This window comes from Pogona vitticeps, chromosome 4 (genome assembly GCF_051106095.1).
Source record: "Pogona vitticeps strain Pit_001003342236 chromosome 4, PviZW2.1, whole genome shotgun sequence".
In the NCBI taxonomy this organism is placed as follows: Eukaryota; Metazoa; Chordata; class Lepidosauria; order Squamata; family Agamidae; genus Pogona; species Pogona vitticeps.
Window position 1 is genome coordinate 60,488,664 of NC_135786.1, and position 13,064 is coordinate 60,501,727.

The 13,064-nt window shown below is 39.7% G+C and overlaps 1 protein-coding gene across 6 annotated transcripts in view; it reads left to right on the top strand.

Moving 5' to 3' along the window:
• Nucleotides 1–152: 152 nt before the first annotated feature.
• Nucleotides 153–13,064, top strand: part of ST3GAL3 (ST3 beta-galactoside alpha-2,3-sialyltransferase 3) — a 243,994-nt gene continuing 231,082 nt past the window's right edge. For all 6 annotated transcript variants that reach the window (XM_020783380.3, XM_072997515.2, XM_078392808.1 and 3 more), the window contains exon 1: nucleotides 153–283. The gene's annotated coding sequence lies outside the window, so the exon portion shown is untranslated. The remainder of the gene's footprint in view (nucleotides 284–13,064) is intronic.

Below are 13,064 nucleotides of genomic sequence, written 5' to 3' on the forward strand. Positions count from 1 at the left end.
GTTCTTCCTTTGATTTGCTTGAGTGGCGATGGGCCCTCCTTGTTTGTGATTGGACGCCCGGAAGCCCACCGCGTTCCCGCAGACTTCGGGATCTTTGTGAAGAAAGCCCCCTTCGCCTCCCACCATTGGTCATCGGAAGTCCCGCCTTTCCATGTGATTGGTGACCGACCCCCTGCCTCTGAGCCTGGCTGGTGCCGCCGCTGCCCGGCCCGGCATGGCGGGTGGCTGGGCAACTGGAACCCGAGACCGGAGGAAGGGTGGCTGGGACCTCCGAGCTGCTGGGGTGAGGAAGTGGATCGGAGGAGGGCTTGGATTATAATGCCGGAATAATGTTGTTGTTGGTGGTGGGGGGGATCGAAGCCCATTGCGTGCTTTATTGCCGCATCCTTTCCCTTTTGCCCGGGTCAGGCACCCGTCCCATAGCAGTCTCCGTTACACCCTTCCAGGCCTCCCGGTTTCTCCCTTTTCCTATCTGCCTCCCACGCCTGGAGTCTTGGACTCGTCAGATCATCCCTTTAACTGGTTACCTTTTATTTTGCCGGACAAATCACCTTCTCAGACCAGTGGAAAAGATGTCGTGCTCCGCCTTCCCTTCCGGATGTGGTCTCTTGTTAGATTCCCCCCCCCCCCAACCCCGCCTTGTAGAAACAGCTCCCTCTGGTTCACCCACCTTGCGTTGGGCTGCCTTTAGCTTGTCCTTGGTGCTTGTTGGCTCTTCCTCTCAGGAAAACTGCGGCGTGGCAGTGTTTGCAGTGAAAGGCTTGAATGGGGAGGATCTGACAGTGGAAGGGCAGTCATGGTGGGGCATTTTTCAATCTTTGTTTTGGTGTCAGTCTCATTTTTTTAAAAAAATCCCTGAAAGGTGGTTTCTTCTTATGAAATGATTGGCTAATGCTTCCCCCCCCCCCTTTCCATGGGTGAGCAACCTGTGGCCCTTCAGGTGTTGTTCTTGCTATTGCATGGAGTCAAGAAGTATTTGGAGAGCAGCTGTTTGCCCTCTCCCAACATTTGCTGCTAAGCAGTGAAAATTGTGATTAAATCTGAAGCCTGGAAAGGAATAACTGTTATTTGATGTGCCTCATAGGTTCCCAAAGTGGTCTGTATGGACCCCCAGGGGTCGATTTCGACTTGCAGGGGTCCACGTCAGAGAGAAAAAATTGGGGGTGCATGAGATGTAAATGGGGGTCTATGTGAGCAGATCCCATTAGGCAGATCATAATAAATATTCAGGCAATCCGTAATTACACCAAACACAGATTCTGTGTACATAATATTTCATAATATTATTTAATTAGGTACTATGTACTATCTGTATTGTGGTGTGCTACATTCATGTGTAAGTTCATAATTTTTTTGGTAAAATTTTATGGTAAATGTCGGTCATTTCTCGTTATTGAGCTATACGGGCACACACATTGCACGTGCACGTACTTGTTTAGGCTTGTATCAAAGCTTTGCACTGATTTGCTTGATTCATAATTGATAAATAGGAGTGTTAGAAACGTTCAGTTGCTTTCTGAGATTTGAGAAGAAAAGTGGCTTAAAAATACATTCAAAAATATACATAGAAAATAGGTAAAAGTCAAGTGAATCAAAATCATCTTTGTTAGGAGTTCCTAAGAAAACTAAGTTCAAAATTTTATACATATTTTGTAGTCATTACAATTGCATAGGGGGTCTATGGAAGACAAATAAGTTGGCAAGTGGCCTACGGGGCAAAAAAGTTTGGGAATCTATGGCGTAGTTTCTTTCTTTGATTAGGTAACATCCATATGTGATTGTGCTACATAGATTAACAGTTTACTTATGTAGCGAAATGGCCACATGTTAGTCATACTCCAGATAAATTTTCAGCTGACATTATAAAGTGAATGTCAAGAGAAGCTGATTTGCACTGTAAGCAAACTGTTTTTGTTTATATTGCAGAGGGAATCTGAAGGGCCCTGTGTCAAAATATATCTACATTGGTCCAAACCACCGTCTTTTTATAACTGCTGAAGAATAAGAGTAGAGATGCTGAAAAAGAATCTCTTTGGCTGTTGCTCAATTTTGTAGTTGTGTCAGCATAATTTATGTAGAAGGTAACATGAGAATTTGCTGTTAAAAGGAATCAGTAATGCCTAACCAAAGTACGGTACTCCCTGATAATGGTGTTTAGAAGCCCTGATCCTTTTCTGAAAGAGAGAGTTGGATCAACTTTTTTCATCTCCTTTTGTTCTTTTGAAACTGAGAGTAAGTTTTAGCTCAGAATATCTATAGAAAAACAACCAAACAAAACTCTTATTGCACATATTGAAACTCTTGAAGGGCTTATAAAAGTCCATAATCACGTTCCATGGAGACTTTTAAAATGCCTTCTGCTGTGTTAATCCAGCTATATACACATGGCCTAAAGAAGAGCAGTACATAGGATAATACCTAATTTGTTAGGATCAGCTGATGGTCTTAGAAAAGTAAGCCAGTAAAAGAAGTGTGCTAGTTAGCATGTTCAGATCTGAAATTGCATGAAGAAAATGGAAGGGAAGAATATAGTATGTCTCCAAACAGTGTAAGAATGCTAGGCCAGGAATACCTGGGAAGTTTTTTCCCTATACACTAGGCAAAAAACACTTTGTCTCAGTTTTGGCAAACCAGTTCTAGTGGTTTTAATCTCTGCCAGGTCTTTTGTACACTAAATGGTTCTTAATTCCCAATTCAAAAACTTGTTTTTCTTCCTCACATTACTTCTTGCATAGTCAATGGCTAGTCTGACTTTGGGTATGACAGTTCTTAAATAAGTAGGTGTGTTGCATCCAAACCAGTCCCCAAAGTTCTTCAGCCAACATATTTTTTCCACGCCTCTTTCCCCATCTTTGTATCTTGAATGACCAGCAACAATCAGTATTCTTTGTTTCTCATTAGACCAACAAAACATTATAGTTTTTTGAGTCTTATGATTTCTTGGCTTTAATTCATTTGTCTTGATGCTTCTTTGTACATCATCCTTTCAATCAAAGAAATTTTTAGACTCCTGTACATCATCCTTTCAATCAAAGAAATTTTTAGACTCCTGTATTACATCCATGTTTCAAATACTTCTGACTTTTTAATAGTTGCCCATGTTGAAGTCCATAGTTTTGTCCATACAGTGGAAACAAGAATTTATAACATTCAGTGTATTTGTAATGCTAGAGACAAAGCTGCTGCAAAAAGTCTTGCATTACAGTGGAAACCTTACAATATTGTTATGGGAACATCTGTTTTGTGTTAGCTCCAGTAAGGATTGTATTGCAGTTACTCTCAGAAAGTACATGGAAGCAGGGTGGATAAAAATCAATGATTTTTAAAAAAATCAAATTTGATTTAAAATTATCTAAATTAATAAAAATAAATTTAAATGGTCAAAAAATCTGATATTTTTTATTTAGATTATGATTTAAATCTAAATAATATAAAACACTTTCCATGCATGTGTTGTAACTCTAAAAACTCTTTGAGAGTTCTGGAAGGGTGGCATCAGGACACTGGGGAATTCCTTTGACTTGGATCTAAACTGCTGATGCTTAGCCTGAAATGACTAGAAACCTGAGTGAGCAGCTGAGGGATTTCAGCAGCGTTTATCTGGTCTGCCTTATTCCAGAGTTAGGCTAGTAGTGATCCGTGAGAAGATGTTCTCTGTCGTAGCAATCTCTATGGGGAAAATGTGTGGCTTGTTCAATGCTTGGAGATTTCAGTCTGAGTGAAGACCTTTATTTATCCAGCAACCCAGTTCCTCCAGTCTGCATTCTGAATTGGTTTTAAATGTTGCTGACAAATGTTTTACTGGCTATGCTGCTGTAATGTCTTTGTTATTCTTGGGAGTTTTATTTTTTGCTGTTTAATTTTTTCTGAGTTATTTATCAGAATTACTTATTCCCTTGCATTTATCTATGTGGTTTTATAGAGAACATTGTAAAAATAAATTATAAAATATTAAAAGAATATACAACTGAATTATCAGAAAAATGCATTTATTATAGTTCTTGGAAACCCCCTTAGGAATTGTCAAATGGGAGGGTGGTATATACATATTTAAATACATGAACTAATTCTTGCATTTAGTTTTCTAGGCTTCATGGCCAAGAAAAATATGGTAGGGGGAGGAGATTTGAAATGTCTTGCTAAATATACATTTCAATGGATAGTTAAACTTGTATGAAGCCTTTATTTTATTTAATGGGCTGTTCTTCTTTGTTCATCTCTTAGTGGAGTTTAGAGAGCATTGTGGCTATTCTGATTTTGGATGCAACAGCTCTAAACTATAATGCTTAAATGGATGCGATGATTCTGAGTGCTCCTGCATGGTTATAATATACACAATAGAACAATTTATTAGATTTATGAAATTACAATATATTTCCCTCCCCACTGTTGATAAGTGGTCAGAAATATAACAACTTGTAGCAGATAGACCTAGATTACGTAACATAACCATAATTATTTTCTTGGTGTGGGCATACAAAGTAGTTCTGAAAGCATGCAGAATAATTAGATTTTACATTTTATTTTATTTATTTATTTAATTAATTTATATGCCGCCCACTCTATCCAAAGGTCTTGTGTGCAAATTTAGTTTTTCTGTTAAACATGTAAAATTGCGACAGAGTTGAGATTATTCAAGAAGGCAACATCAACTAAAATGCGATTCCATCAGCAGACAGAATTGTTGTTATTTAGTCCCACCATGCATCACATTGCTCTTCATCCGTGGTCCTGTTATCCCAGTTAAGATAGATCCTCTCAGAGCCTTTCACAACTTGGTTGCGGGGTTTCATCATCCTCAGGTGCCATCCATCCACAAATATGACTACCTTTCTGATCATTCTTGATATCAAATCGTTTATGAGCAGATTAAATAAAATCAATCCAAACATGATTTTTATTTCCTTCCTTCCTTCCTCCCTCCCTCCCTCCCTCTTGTATGCTGCCCGCACCCTGCAAGGGTATCCGGGCAGCTTCCAACATCAATTAAAAGAGTTCCATTGAAACAAACACACTAAAAACCGATACAGTTACATCTATACTCTACAAAAGCAAAAATAAAACAAAAACAACCTACAAGAACAATCTAGATCCATAACTCAGTTAAAGTTTAAAAACTTCAATTAAAAAACTTCTGGAACAAGACGGTTTTCGACCTGGCGCCGAAATGTCAGTAACATCGGTGCCAGTCAGATGTCATTTGGGAGGGCATTCCAAAGACTGGAGGCAGCTGCCAAAAAGGCCCTCCACCTACAGGCCATTCCTCTCACCTCACTGAGGGACGGCTCTTTCAGGAGGGCCTTCTGGCTAGATCTCAGTTGCCGGGTAAATTCATATGGAAGGAGCCCGTCCTTCAGGTATCCAGGGCCCAAGCCATTTAGGGCTTTATATGTCAAAACAAGCACTTTGAATTGGTCCTGGGCAACAACTGGTAGCCAGTGTAACCTGGCCAGAATCAGCTGAATATGGTCTCTCGCGGCTCCTCTATTCACCAGCTCAATTCTGAACCAGTTGTAGTCGCCGGATCGTCTTCAAAGGCAGCCCCACATAAAGCGCATTGCAGTAATCTAAACGGGTTGTTACCAGTGCATGTGTGACTGTCATGAGGCTCCATTTGTCCAGGTAGGGCCGCAGCTGGAACAGTTTCCACAGCTACAGGAAGGCACCCTGGCCACCAAATCCACCTGAGTCTCCAGGGCCAGACCGGGGTCCAGGAGCACCCCCAGACTGCGGGCCCTGTCTCTCAGAGGGAGTGCAACTCCATTCAGGGCAGGGAAATGGCCCTTTAACCTGTTCAACAAACCACCCACTAACAGCACTTCCGTCTTGTCTGGATTAAGTTTCAATTTATTAACCCTCATCCAGTCCGTTATCAGGTCCAGACACGACTTCAGCCTAGAGACTGCTTCATCTGGATTGGTGGAAAACGAGAGGTAGAGTTGAGTATCGTCAGCATATTGCTGACTCCTCAGCCCTAACCTCCTGATGACCTCTCCCAGCGGTTTCATGTAGGTGCTGAACAGCATGGGGGACAATATTGAGCCCTGAGGATCCCTGTAACATAACCACAATGGGGCCGAGCCATTGTCTCACAGCACCAGCTTCTGGTCAGCCAGAAAGGACTGGAACCACCATAAAACGGCGTCCCCAAATCCCAACCCAGCTAATCTATCCAGAAGGACAGCATGGTCGATGGTGTCGAAAGCTGCTGAGAGGTCTAGGAGTATCAACAGGGTCACACTCCCCCTGTCTCTCTTCTGGCAAAGGTCATCATACAGGGTGACCAAGGCAGTCTCTGTGCCTTATGCATTGGTTATTATTTGTGTATCTGTTGCAAAAAAAACCAGTCAGAATGGAAGTAAGGAGATTACCTTGAGTGGAGCCAAGAGGACTAGATTGTAACAATAATGACCTTAAAAGAAATCATTTTAGCATTATGTTTACAAAATATTTTTGTATTTTTACAGCTTCTTGAAAACCAGAAGTGTCTGTTTTATTATTTGTTTTACCTGTATGTTTTTCTTTGATGGTAGGAAGCTCAAGGAAGTAAAGAGGATAAGTTTGAAAGTACATATTTTATTTTGGCTCACCTCCAATAGCAATTCTGTAGTGTAGTAATGTGAACAATGATGATTATATCTGGGCCAGTGTTTACCCTTTTTGCTAGGTTTACTGCCATGTGCAACTCAGCAACTCCTCCCTTTTTGACATAATATTCATTTGACAGGTCAGTGAGAACAGGAGACCTTATTTATAAATGTTTCCCTGTGAGATTAGCAAAAGGAGCATTCATGGTTAGAACTGGGTTCTGCTATATCCCATGTTACTGAAGCCACCATTTGTCTTAAGATCAGAAGAGAAAGGTCCCTTTTAGTAATAGCAGCTGTTGAGGAAAATGGAAATTAACTGTGAATTGTATCCTTCCAAAGTATGAAATGTTATAGTTATGTTGAAGGTGGCTGAATTTCTTCCCAATTCATTCATGCTGACTCCTGGGCTTCAGCTGAGTGTTCACCGCAACTGGCTGGAAGGAAATGAGCTGGCTGTGCCACAGTAGGAGGCATACAGTGCGACCTTTCCAGCTCAGGTATTTAAATAGGATGTTGAAGCACAGTGAATATCATTTCCCATAAGGAGGGCGGTGGTCAGTGGTGCAAATTGTAATTCTGCATTGCTGGGCTCTCAGGGACACTAGAGGGTGTATTCAGTGTTCAGCAGTTGTTTTAACATTAGTCAAGATTGTTTGTTCTTTGTGGTGTTTGTGAAACAAGTGCCCTGAAACAGTGACTGAAATTCAGTATTAAATTGCAACTAGAGTAAGTCCATACAATAAATAGGGATTTGTTGAGTTAGCTGCTCAGTACATTCCATTGATTCAGTGGGCTTGCTCTGGTAATGCCTTTCTATTGAATTCCAGCAATTACAGTATTTGGAAAACATATAAGACACTAGATAATTGAGACCAGTGGATCAGAGGGAGAGATTCAGATCCCAGAATGCTGCACTGATTGGGTTGCATGCTTCAGTTTTTATCATAAAGTCAGATTGGTTTTGGCACATAAGAGTTTGGTATGCTAGTGCTCCATTTCTTTGGCTGTTATAAGACAAGAGGGACTCTGCCTTTTTATTCCCTAAGTGCTTGCTCATTCTTGCTTCCCTGTTCCTTAAGCACTCTGTAAATATACTGCCAGTGAATCTGTCACTTGGAATTGAGTAAATCTTTGAACATAGTTGTTAGACTTAGGGCAATTAGCCACCTCTTCTCCTAAGACATTCCTCTTTCATCTCTTTTCCCTTAGGGTCTTCCTGTGTCACCTTCTCTCTCTCTTTTTTTCTCTCTGTTGCAATATTTTTCTAATCATAAAGAAAAAGGATGTCCCAGTCCATTCATTATTGTGAGATGCTTTGTAGTGAAAGCTTGGAAAACCAGAGGGGCTGGCTCTTAATGGTTCAAAGTTGGAGTATTTATCTCTGCACATTTGTTTCTGCCCCCTCTTTCCTACTACTAATACAGTAGAAAATATCATTGCTGGACCTTTGAGTGTACCAGTAATTTATATTTTTTAAAAATAAATTAATTTGTTTCACCCTATAAGCTGAAACAAATTAATACTTTGTTTCCACAAACTGAAATTTTGTGCAGCATTTAAAAGCCATGTATATACTTTTCTTAAAGGAATTTATTGACTGGGATTCTAAGGGGATTCAGAGCACTTTTCAAATGCTTTTTAAAATGTTTGATATAATATAGAAGGCAAATCTGATATGATACAGAATAAATTATGAAATTATAGTATGCCCAGAGGCTGGACAAGTGTGTGGCTAAGCATTGGCTGAATTAATATAGTACTCCTTGGTTTGAAAGATCATCATGATCTGTTGGTTTGAGCATTCCCTCCATTTCTGCCACTTCGCGTTTCACTTTTGTGTACAGCTTAACCTCTCATGTTTTCTTTTTCTCAACTCAGTGCAATTTGATCAAAAGAACAAGTAATTGATTGAGCTATGTGTGCAGGACATGGGAAGGGGGGAGTCTTTTCATTTCCAGTTCTCTGATTGGGGGAGGATTTTCTGAATTCAACCAGTGTCTTGTACTTTGCTGTTCCAAAACAAACAGAAATGGAAGACGCTTCCTCAAAAATAGTTTGTCCATTTGTTTCTCTTGTGATGCACTAGACTCATCAGCTTAATAAAAGAAACAATGATCCATACATTAAATAACTAGTGCATTGTAGAGAATAGATGTATGTCTTTCAGTTATGAATTAAGAAACTAAAGAACTAGGGAATATGAAATATGGAATTCAGTTACTAGATACTTTGGTCCTTCTGTTGTGAGCGCCTGAGCAGGTGAACAAACAGGCAGATGTCTGAACTTAAAAGGACCATTCACACCTCCTAACTTACCTTCTGTTATTGAGCACTTCAAAGAAAGAAGCACTGATGCCTCCATGCTCATATTGTTGGCAACAGATGTCTAATGGTCCATTTGTTTGTATTAAAGGGAATTAGGAAAAGGTTTAGTTCACCTCGCTCACCTGCTGTATCTATATCACCTGATGTAGGGTTCTGGTAGGGTGTGGCAGCATACAAGCAGCTAAACAGCTCTGCTGTTATCATTATTATTTCTTTTATCCCATTTTGTAGTTCTAAAGTTTGACTTTAATCTAGGCACTATTTGTTGTTGTTTAGTCGTTAAGTCATGTCCGACTCTTCATGACCCCATGGACCAGAGCACGCCAGGCCCTCCTGTCTTCCACTGCCTCCCGGAGTTTGGTCAAATTCATATTGGTAGCTTTTGTGACACTGTCCAGCCATCTCCTCTTCTGTCATCCCCTTCTACTCTTGCCTTCACACTTTCCCAACATCAGGGTCTTTTCCATGGAGTCTTCTCTTCTCATGAGATAGCCAAAATACTGGAGCCTCATCTTCAGGATCTGTCCTTCAAATGAGCACTCAGGGTTGATTTCCTTCAGAACGGATAGGTTTGTTCTACTTGCAGTCCATGGTACTCACCAGCTTTTGCACTAATACCTTAGAGGGGGCTTGGTCTGACTCTCAGGATGAGACTTGTGCCTCTTACCATCCTGTGAGGCTGTGCCAGGAAGATGTGCTCTGTGCATGTCCTGAACTGTGCTATCTCTTCACTGAGGTGTTAGTATTAGTTAGGTTAGATTAGCTTTTATTATTTTCAGGTGTGCTTCCCTTGAATGTCTGTGAGTCTGTTGCCACATTTGCTCCTGCATTAAAAAAAAACTTCTTGTAACTTTTACCCCTTTGCCCTTTTAAATTGTTTTTATCTTTTTTTCCTTTCTCTTTCGTAAACTACAAAAATCGTTTCAAACAACTGCCCAGACTTTTGGCTGAGAGGGTTCGTGGTACTAAAACTAGTCCCTGTCTTGACCAGCTACTGAAATTGTTAGTGTTTGTGCGGAGTGATGACAGTGACCTTGTAGGTTTGGCATGCTAGCGCTAAGTGCTTAATCTTGGGAATTCTGTTTTATGTTGGACTTCCTGGAGCACAGCCAAGTCTGGGTTGTTGAGAGTGATACAGTTCCAGTCAACTTCCATAGCCTTCATCATATTTGATTTTCCCTGGGGCTATCCCACCCCAGGATGAGCAAGAATATCGTGGCTGAGTAGGTTTAGAGAAAGAGAGTCCCAACCAACCAGGGAACTGTGACATGAGTCTTGCTGCTATTTGGAGATGAACAATTGTTTTCAGATTTACAGTTCTAAAATAGAAATGGTTCTGATTGAACCATATGTTGAATCAATACACTATTGTTACCATTTCCCTCACTGTATATGTTTTTGACAGTCTTTTTGGCACCTGATGTGTCACATCTCCAGTAACCGTGAGGGCACACTAAAAGATTTTATTTATTCTTAAGATGATACTCATGGAAACTTTGTTTTGGACTTATTATTTTTTTGTTTTTGCAAATTTTGAAGGGAAGGCTGGAGACATTTGGTAAGGAGCAAAATCCACTTAGGATGCTGAAAAAACTCATATCCATGGGGTACTTAAAAGGCTAAAGAGCTGTTAAATAAAGAAATGGTCCAGGTTGTGTAATGCGTTTATTGGATCACTAAAATTTAACAAATAAGAGAAATATTCGAGTTCTCCAGGACTCTTCATCAGTATAAGATGGTATAAAATTTGCAGTTAAGGCAAATAGTCAAACATTCTGGCCAGATGTGATGCCTGTTGCTTTTGAAACTAGTCTGCCAGTTTCAAATTTCATTTGGATTCCATGTGAAACAGAGGTGTAAAATTTATCAGTTTGCAATCTCTCCTCTCTCTACAGACAAAAAGCCTGACTTCAGCTCCTGTAGATCTGTCCAGGGCACATAGACCTCTTTGTAGGCTTACAGCAGAAAAACATGGACCAAGCAGTTTTCCCAACAGCAAAACAAGAAAAGAAAATTAAGATATCACATTAGGTTAAGATTGGTTAAGGTCAAATTGGTTCTGTAGTTAGAGCTAGTGGTTGAAAAAGACAGATTCTCACTGAAAGGTGGTCTAAACATTTAGCAGAAAAGAATATGGCTATTCCAGGTCGATGCCTTTTTGTGGTCTTTATGGACCTGAAAGGGGCCTTGGGTTTAATTAACCATGATAAACTATGGCAGAAATTAGAGAACTCTACAGTTGAAAAACACTTGTTAGGGCTGATTCAAAGGCGAAGTGCACTGTAGTGTAAGGGGAGAGACGACAAGATCATTCAGCTAAAACCAAGGAGTAAGACAATGGTGTTTACCTTCTCCTGTGTTATTTAATTTCTTAATGATTTTGCTCTCTACTTTGATTGATCCTGTCATTCACCAAATTTAGCCAACTGTAGTATAGTGAATCTTCCTTTCATAGACAATGCAGCACTTTTGTCCTGGTCCAGAATTTGTATCAAATTGTCCTTAAAGGCATTTTCTAAGTACTGTATTGTAAACTAAATAACATAGAGATAAACTATTGGAAATAGAAGATTTTAGTTTTTTATAAGAACAATCAATTATGTAAATCTAGCTGGCTATTAGATGGTAGGGAGTTTGAACACGTGAAGCATTTCCCTACTTAGAAGTGATCTTTTCTCTACATTGACCCTGGCAATATCAATAAGATAGTATTTTGTGTGAAGCAAAAGTGCTAACACAATCAATAGTTACATTCTTTAATATAAAAAGAGGTAGTTATGTTCCAGGACCTTTATTATAATTTAATGCAAAAGTAATTTTGGTGATTTTATGTGGTCTTGCTGTATGGATAACTGGGGTATCAAAGAATCTGGACCTTTTATGTGTGAGATTGAACATTATCCCTTCAAGGGAGATACAAGGAAGATTATTAGGACAACCTTATTCTAAGAAAGTATACCCATGTGATACCACTAGGTTGGATATTTTTTCACATATTGTATTCTATGTTCTTGGTCTTTTTCTGCAACTGTGTGAGAGAGTTTTATTAAACCTTTATTTGATTTATTGGAAACACTATTCTCTGAAGGCCTTGTCCTGACACTATTAGAAGATAAAATTTTGATTTCTCTGTTCAAATTGATAACTTTGTTGCTAGTATCCAGTCCTCCAAGAGAACTGAACAGCATTGTGCTATTTAAATATTTTGTTTTTTGCTGCTCAAGAGTTTTTCATGAGCTGATAAGAGAGGAAAAGAAAAGCAGCCTCGTGGAAAAGCTTCTGCCAGTGGCAGTAGAATTTTCCTCAGACAACTGAACATGGCACATAAATGGAAAGATTATATACACAGTCCATGAGACTTGTACAAGTTGCAGCAATCACATTGAAGTTGAAATGATTAAGGCTGTTCAAATTGTAGCAATGAAATTCAAATTATTTAAGGTGTTCTGTGTTTATGTACAGTTATGCTTTTATTGGCATTTATCCATGGAATATTTCTTAAAATGAAGTTACAGTGGTGCCTCGACTTACGAACTTAATTGGTTCCAGAAATCCAGTCGTAAGTCAAAATGGTCGCAAGTTGAAGCACCATTTGCCATAGGAATGCATTGAAATGTAATTAATCCATTCCAGCCAAAGAAAAAAAATCACCAAAAAACACACACAAACCATTGCAAGACCCATCTTAAACGCGATTAATCCATTATGCCGAAGGAGGGGGGGAAGGAAAGTAAGCAAAGCATGTAAGACCCATCGGAAATGTAAATGAAGCAAAGCAAAAAGCAAGCAAAACACACAAGACCCATTGTCTATGAAAGGAAGATTCACTATACACAAAGCAAAAAGCAAGCAAAGCGTGCAAGACCCATCGGAAATAAAAAAACACAAAGCAAAAAGCAAGCAAAGTGTGCAAAACCCATTACTGTATAATGCAAAAAAGCAAAAAGCAAGCAAAGCATGCAAGACCCAAACAAACAAACAAACACCCCAAGAACCATCACAGCATAAAAGCATAATCCCACCATCCAGCCCAAAACCCCACTGCGAAACCCACCCAGAACAGTTTTTAAAAAGCAGAAAGCAGAAAGCAGCACCTTACCGTACCAGGCAGTCCGAAGCCTCCTCCGATCGCACTCACTCTAACCATTG